The sequence below is a fragment of the Dunckerocampus dactyliophorus genome, chromosome 3, assembly GCF_027744805.1.
Source record: "Dunckerocampus dactyliophorus isolate RoL2022-P2 chromosome 3, RoL_Ddac_1.1, whole genome shotgun sequence".
NCBI lineage: Eukaryota > Metazoa > Chordata > Actinopteri > Syngnathiformes > Syngnathidae > Dunckerocampus > Dunckerocampus dactyliophorus.
In genome coordinates, this window is record NC_072821.1 from 21,481,201 (window position 1) to 21,490,269 (window position 9,069).

Below are 9,069 nucleotides of genomic sequence, written 5' to 3' on the forward strand. Positions count from 1 at the left end.
TCTTTCGGAGGCTCAAGGTCCTTACCAGGACTCTATCACCTACTTCCAACAGCAGAGCAGTCACTTTAGCATCCCAATGCCTTTTATTCAATAACTGCCTCTTTTCAATATTTCTTGAGGCCAATTCATAGGCATGTTTGAGTTTTTTCTTTAAGTCTCTCACATATTGGGAATGTGTTCTGGGGTTGTGGCCTCGGGGACGAATACCAAAGCAAAGGTCAATTGGGAGACGCGGTTCTTGTCCAAACATAAGAAGAGAAGGAGCTTCACCTGTTACGTCATTTTTCATACAGTTATACGCATGTACAAGTGGCCTCACATATTTCCTCCACTCCTCCTTTTTCTTGTCCTCCAAAGTTCTCAGCAGATCAAGCAGAGTTCTGTTGAACCTTTCCCCTTGGGTGGTAGGGCGCTGTGCGGGACTTAGCTATACCAGCATGTTTACAAAGCTCCGCAACAAGTTCAGACTCAAAACAAGCTCCTTGATCGCTAGCCTACGAAGAAAGCCATAGTGACTGATAAAATTCTCCCACAGCACCGTGACAACAGACTTAGCAGTCTGATCTCTTGTTGGATAGGCTTGTGCATTATTTGTATAATGATCAGTCAACTAGTAAGTTTCTAGTGTCTTTTTTGTCAGGTTCTAATGTCAGAAAGTCAATGCAAATTAACTCAAGAGGACCACTAACCTTGATGTTGACCAGTTTAGAAGCTCGTTGGGCTCTAGCTTTTCATCTCACACATCTCTCACAGCTTTTACAGTTTGTCTCAATATATTTAGCCATTTTCGGCCAGTAAAATCTTGCTCTGGCTAGTTCCACCGTTCTTTCAATGCCCATGTGACTGACTGTGTCATGGACACCATGGAATGCTCCCTCTCTATGACTACTGGGCATGACAAGCTGATGAAAAGGTTCACCTCTTTGGTTATTGACTCTTCGGTGCAACACTCCATCCAGTAAAAGCAGCTCTCGGAGTAACAGAGCTACTTCGGACTCCTCGCACATCCTTTCTAGTGTCTCAGTGTTGACAGAGTGTTGACTGTCTCTTCATTCAGGACCTGGAACTCACCAGGTGACAAGCTAACACAATCTAGTGTGCTCGAGATTCTCTGATCCTCATCATCTGGCGATGGTTCATGAGGTCTCCTAGAAAGTCCATCAGCATCAACATTGTGCTGATCAGCCTTGTAATGGATGTCAAAGTTATACATTGACAGAGCTGCGAGCCACCGGTGGCTTGTGGCATCCAACTTTGTACTAGTCAACACGTATGTCAAAGGATTGTTATCTGTCAGTACCTTGAAATGAGCCCCATATAAATAAAAATTGCTCACTGACTGCCCATTTAAGGGCGAGAAACTCCATCTTATGCACAGGGTAGTTTTTTTCACTTTAAGAAAGACCACGACTAGCATAAGCCACAACACTGGCCTGACCATCTTGTACCTGATACAGTGCTGCACCTAAACCAGTCAGGCTGGCATCAGTATGGAGCAAATATGGAAGCGGCCAGTTGGCGAAAGCAAGCACAGGTGCTGATGTTAATTTACTGATGATAATGTGAAATGCAGCTTGACATTCAGATGTCCATTTTTCCCCAAGTGACTGGGACTGTTTTCTTGGCCAAGAATTGGAACTTTTGTACCTAGGAGCTAGATCTCCTTTCAACAGGTCGTTTAAAGGTCTGACAATACTTGCATAATCTCTCACAAAACGCTAGTAGTACCCAGTGAAACCCAAGAATGACTGAAGTTGTTTGACTGTTTGTGGCCTGGGCCATTCTTTTACAGCGGCAACTTTGTCAGAATCTGGTTGGATCCCCTGAGCGGAAATGACATGGCCTAAGTATTTCACAGAGGTCTGAAAGAATTTGCATTTAGAAGGGGACAACTTAAGACCAAATTCGGCAAGGCACTTGAGAACTTTCATAAATCTCTCCTCATGTTCTTCAAGGGAGCTTGAGAATATTATGAGGTCGTCAAGAAAAGCCACCACTTCTTGGAAATTAATGCCTTCCATCCCCTTCTCCATGGTTCGCTGGAAGGTGGCTGGCGAGTTGGTTAAGCCTTGTGGCATCCTGCAAAACTGCCACGTACCAATAGGTGTGGTGAATGCTGTCGTTGGTCGGTCAGCTAGTTCAACATCAAGCTGGTAATACCCGCTTTTAAGGTCAAGTACAGTGAACCATTTAGAGCCTGACAGCAAGGTGAATGTTTCCTCTATACGTGGTAGAGGGTAGACATCTTTTTTGGTCAGGTTGTTAAGCCTGCGATAATCCACCACCTTCCGCAAGAACAACTGGAGAGGCGTAGGGGCTATGACACCTGTAGCCAAGAGTTCCTGAAGATGCCGTTTCAAGTCATTCAAGTCATACATGACAAAGAGTAGTGAGATTGTATTCTATTGTATTCAAGGGCCAACTCATTGACGTGCTCACTAAAACTAGTGGTTAGGTCACCAATGACACGAGCAAGAGGCACGACATCCTCTCTGAGTGGCTCACTTGAAGACTTGGGTGGACAGTATTTATCTACTTGAATAACCTCCCAACATGAACCCTCAACCTGATACTCTTCTAGGTGAGAATGCTCACCTAGGAGGAAAACAGTGTAGTGTCATGCAGTGATGGATTGAGCGGACAGGCCTGGCACACACAGGTGGCTCTCCTATACACTTTCTGACCATGTGCGAGCCTACAGCACTCACTAGGGGCACCATGGTAACCAATTAACGACTGTCGCAAGACTGTCGTAAAGATGTCTTACAGACAATCACATACAATTATAATGAAACAACGAATGCATGAAATTTAGTAGCATTCTACTTAAGTTATAAGAACAGAAAGTGGCATTAATCCCTGAACATTACATATAGAAAAATAACATTTCTTTTAATTACACAAAAACAGCTGGGTTACAACTGCAGTAAGGTGCTCCATTAGTGACAGGATGATACAGTACATCCAAAGTGTGTGCGAAGGAGAGATATCGCAGGTCTTTCCTTCCTGCAGCTGTCACACTACATAATATAAACTGCTCCAATCATCATGTACAATTACTGTGCAATAAACCATGCAATTACCATGCAATAAACCAGTGCAATAACCGTGCAATAAACCCGTGGCTGACCAACATGTACATAGCTGTAAATAGTGTATATAACTTCTTGATTTGCATTACCTTGATTTTGCACTGTCTATGCTCTTGTGGGCTTTTGTACCCTGCTTTTGCTGCTGTAAACCTGGGATTTCCCCTTGTGGGGCTAATAAAGGCAAATCTTATCTTATCTTATCTTATCTTATCTTATCAAAGGAGCAACGCAGTAAGTGTCAGTAAGGCAAGCAGTAGCCGGTCGTTACCGTGCAGGTGGCGTAATGAGCGTGGACGCCGACTGAGGGAGGAAGGGTGCACCTAAACCACACACACAGCCACAGCTCCGTCAATGACGTCTCCTTGTAGAAAAAGGGGAGATCAGGCACAACACACACCAATGGCGAAACTGTTGACATAAATGGATTACACAGGTAGCTGGACGCCACAAACAGCTAGGACCACATATAGCACCGGGAGAATGAGACCACCTGAAGCCAACAACCCGTTTTGCAATAACAGGAACTCTATAACAATATAACCACAATATAACTACCTACAACTTTCTAATTAATTTTCATAATTAATTGTCATGTACAAACCAACCCTTTATTTCCTGAGGATCCGGCTTACACGAGGCGACCAGAAAGGGGCGTACCTCAGCAACAACAAGCAAGAGACTGGGGATGGTAACACGGCCCCTCACTCATGCGTTTGACTCGCTGTGGCGACTGCCGACAGGGGCAAAGCCGAAAGACAAAAAAATTATGGTGGTTCAACTTATAATAATTTCACACCTGATATAGATTGCGATGTGACAATAGGGGGGTGCACTTACACACTTAAACAATGGTATCCAAACATTTTCCGCGACGAAGGAGGAGGAAATTTCTGCTGTTGTTTTTTTTTTTATTTTCAAAATATTTATATAATCTTCGGAAATTTACCTCTCGTAATATTATGACTTTATTCCCATAATATTATAACTTTTCCTCAACCTAATTTGCCAAAATCTTTTTGTTCAGTTTTTTTCCCATCATATTACTCATAATATTACACCAAAAAGCGTATATTTTCTTTAATATTTCAACTTTACGCTTCTAAAATGACATTATTTTTCCTCATATTACGTTATTTTTGTAAAATTACTTTTTCTTCTTACATTACAACTTTTTTCTCTTAATATTGACCTTTATTCTTGTAAAATTACTGCTGATTTTTCCATTTTTGCTGTTGTTGTTTTTAGTTGTCTTGTTAAATTATATTAGAATGTGCCGCGGGCCAAAAAAAAAAATTGCACTTAAAAGACAAAAATGGTCCCTAATGTGTATTTTCTAGAGTCATCAGCCTTAAATGATATTAGGGCGTTATTGGTGGAATTCTTCCCTTTGAGAGCCACACTAGTCTAAAAGAACACACATACACAAACACATGCACACAGGCGAGTGAGAAGCCACTTTACACCTTGCTGTACGTATATCAGGCTTCTGCTGAAGGGAAGGGGACAAAAGGGTAAAGCTGGTGTTAGTGTTAATTGCCTTGAGAGAGAAAAAAAGATGGTGGCGCTTGTGTTTTTGTTTAGAAGAGGTCAAGCTCGGAGGAGAGCGTCAATATCAAGCAGGAGGTTAGGGGGCTGTTATGACCATGACATGCATGACTTTAGTTACTACAAAAGCACAATCTCTATTAATGTATTCATACAAAGTGCAGATTAAATTATTTGTATACTTGCTTTGACAATTTAAAACTCTGGATCTACTTGAGGGTTCGGCCTGTTCAACATGCCCACTGCTTCAACGCTGCTTCCCATTAATGGCAAATAGAGGGCTCATTCTGCTCTACCACTGTGACGTGTCCATGCAAAGTTGCAAAAAGTACGTCAGGATCTAGTCTTTTGGCATGCCCACCACAATCCTGAGTTGCTTCTACAGATGCACTATCGAAAGTGTCCTTACCGCCTCCATCACTGTTTGGTACGGTAACTGTACAACACGTGATAGGAAGGCACTCCAGCGGGTGATCAAGACCTCACAGAACATTGTTGGGGCAACCCTCCCCTCACTGCAAGACATTTATAAAACCAGAGTCCTACGCAGAACACACAACCTCATCAAGGACAGCACACATCCACAACACTCATTATTCACACTCCTACCGTCAGGCAGACGCTACAGGAGTTTGAAGTCCAGGACCACAAGGCTGGCAAACAGCTTTTACCCACAGGCCATCAGGCTTCTCAACGAAGCACTCACACACGCCGCACGCAACACACACTCATAACACTTTATTTATTTATTACTTATTTATTTGTATATTTATTTGTATGAATGTCTCTTCTTTTTGTTGCTGCTTAATTTATTGGTATATATGTTTATCTTTATGTTCTTATTCTTTCTTGTGTTTTCTTTCTTTTCTTGGGAGAATGAACAGAATAAGATTTTCATTGCATGGTATTACTGCTGTTTTACCATGCACATGACAATAAAACTCTCTTGAATCTTGAATCTCTTGAATCTTTGTCTCAGAAGAGTAAAATTAGAAGACTTTTGTGCTAATACTGGCATGAAAATTTCAGATTTAGCACAGCCTTTCCTTCCAATAGATATTGCAACACCTCTGCTCCATTCTTTGGCACTGACTGATTAAGACTGATCGATTTGGAGGTGATTTATCTTTTATTTAGATTATTAGCTCAGTATGCATCAAAGTCCTAAGCAAATCCTAGACCCGCCCTCACATATACTGTGTAACTAAAAGCCCTTTATGCAATAACAATTTCGTAGTAAATATCACAAACAATTCCAATTCATTCAAACTATCGTCCAGTTTCAAACACTGAGCCATTAAAAAAAAAGTTAATTCAGTGGCGGTTCTGGCTTGAATGAGACTCTTGGCAGAAACGATGTGCACCACCCCCATCCCTCCTGCCTATTTGGAGGCGGACGATGGCGAAAACGAAAACATGCACATGGCAATATACTGAAGCGGGCACAATTACTTCATTTTCATTTATTGTGTGATTAGTTTATTATCGTCCCAGGCGTAGTGCCCACGAGACAGTTTTTTTTCTGAACGAGAACTCTTGTCACGTTTTAATCCCGCGAAATCTTGTGACATGAGATCTTGTGACATCCCTAAAAGCAACTATAAATGATTCATTGCCACAAAATGTACAAAATATAATCAAAACATTTTAACTACAACACAAATAGAATGAAATTATTTTTTTTGCAGTGCACAAATTCTTCAAGTACAACCTCCCCCGAGCCCTCCTTCCCTCAGCCTCAACACACTCAGTCCCACAAGTGTTGTTTACAAATGTTTTTTCCAACTGCAGAAGGTGCTCCAAAGTATTTCACAAGCTCCCCTTAAATTGCATTTGGAATATAGTATATTATTTACACAATTAAAATGCTTATTCAAGAAAACAAGCACAGTTAGCCTCTAGCCACCAAGTCATATTAGCTTATTTGATCACATGATAATAAAATGGGAGACATAAAGTGATGATATGATATACTGTAACTCCATACCTTTATCTTTGGCCCATTACTCCTCTTCTTTCTAAATTGTGTACCTGATGGCTTTCACTTTCTCTTTTCTCTGGTTTGTTGACACAAATAAACATGCATGTTAGGTTAATTGGAGACTCCAAATTGTCCATAGGTATGAATGTGAGTGTCAATGGTTGTTTGTCTATATGTGCCCTGCGATTGACTGGCGAACAGTCCAGGGTGTACCCCGCCTGTCGCCTGAAGTCAGCTGGGATAGGCTCCAGCATACCCCCGCGACCCTAATGAGGAGAAGCGGCATAGAAAATGGATGGATGGAAATTAACAACACTTTGTCGTTATCTCCCACCGTCACTCACAAGTAGTGAAGGCTAAACTAACCCATATTGACTCACAATTCCCTCCTTTTTATTTCACAGTTTAGTAGTGAAATAACATTTATTTGGGATTCGTGATCAGCTATAACTGATCTAATATCAAGAATGAAATTTATTTTATTTATGAGCACTTACTGTTGTAATGTGCTTTTTTACCTTAAGCGATGAACCCCGATTGCTGCTCAGTATGGTTTGACCCATGTCACGTGGTAGACATTTGATGACGTTTGAGCATAATGTGGCGTGCGTATCCCGCCTGCAGAGGGTACCCATCTGCCACACATATCCTGACTTGATGCACAAATGAGTGCTGAGTATAAAGAAATGTTCCCCCATAGCCCCCACCCCACCTTGGGGCACCCCCTGGGGAATGCCGCCCTGGGCAATTGCCCATGTGGCCCTTAGCTAGAACCACCCCGGAGTTAAATACATTTAACATGTGATAATTTATGCAGCAGTCCATTTTGAGGTAGATGTTGTTTATTTAGACACTGCCATGAAGGTTAACAGGCAGACAGTTCACAGCCATCAGTCATGCGTCCTAATGAGCATGAGAGAGTTGAAGGTTGTTGTGACAGCCACAGAAAGTGTGACCAGTATCCATTTACATCCTTTTATTACCTCCATCCCAGCTATGTCATTCTTACACATTGTGTGAAAAACTGTGTGAAGACTGTGTTGAAATATATATACTGTATATAATGTATACATATAATGTAATTCAGGTCTACAATAGCCAAACATGTACATAGATTTGTGCCTGTGCCTTTTCATTTCAGGCAATGTAATTAAAAAAACAACAACATTTAATTCTTAGCATACTTTGAGTTGTTTTACAGAAATTACATTTTTTTTGGAATGAAATCAGTATTATTTATTTACACGTCATTTTAACCCTACACTACATAATTTTGCTTTCAACAGCAGCAAGAGACTGTCAGTGTTGAGCGCTCTACAGGAGTGATGGAGCCACAAAAGTCCACTCTGAGACTGGTCCAAAGTAATGGTCTTTGACAGGGATATTAATATTTTAGGAGCCATGGAGGCAAACCTCCCACACCCTTCTGTAGAGCTGTTAAAAGACTACTTCTTTACCCCCAAGCTGCCCCTTTTGTTGGTTCTGACAACCAATAACTAAAATAGATCAAATTATTCTGGATAACCTTTAAGCAGCCAAAGGACTAGTCAGTCATGAAATCACCTTTGTTGCCAATATAATATACGTGTAGTTACATTTATTTTAATATGTAAAATCAAAGCCGATTGCATACTTTCTGTAGTTCGTTCAATGTTTTAAGGTTGTTCAGTGGATCTCCGCACAGTCGCAATTCAGCATTCACGACCCTGCAAATTCACAGATTTTTGGTCAAAAAAATATTTGTTATAATTCTAATTCTACAGCATGCATGTACCACTGTAATTTTTTTTACGTTACAGTCGTCCCTTGTTCTTTGCAGTTAATTGGTTCCAGACGCAACCCTTGATAAGTGAATTTCCACAATGTAGGATTCAATATTCAATACATCCCCCCCTCAGCGGTCGCTGCTGCAGCTATAGAGCAGATCCACACCATCGTCTCTCAACTTCAGAACCAGCACCCCCAATCCCTCCTCCTCATCTCCGGTGACTTCAATCATGCTTCCCTGTCCTCTGCTCTTCCCACCTTCACCCAGTATGTCAAATGCCACACTAGAGACAATAAAACGTTGGACCTCTTGTATGCAAACATCAAGGATGCATACACCTCATCCCCCCTCCCCCCGCTGGGTCGTTCTGATCACAACCTCGTCCATCTCGTCACAGACTACACTCCAGTAGTGAATAGGCAACCCCCTGTGAAGAGGCCTGTGAAGCAGTGGTCTGAGGAGAGCAGTGCTAGGCTCAGAGACTGCTTCCAGACAACAGACTGGGAAGCGCTCTGTAGTCCCCATGGCAGTGACGTTGACAGCATGACGCACTGCATCACAGACTATATCAACTTCTGTGTGGAGAACACTGTGCCCTCCAAGTTGGTGCGGTGTTTTCCCAACAACAAACCCTGGGTGACCTCTGAGATTAAGGCCCTGCTAAACAAGAAGAAGAGGGTCTT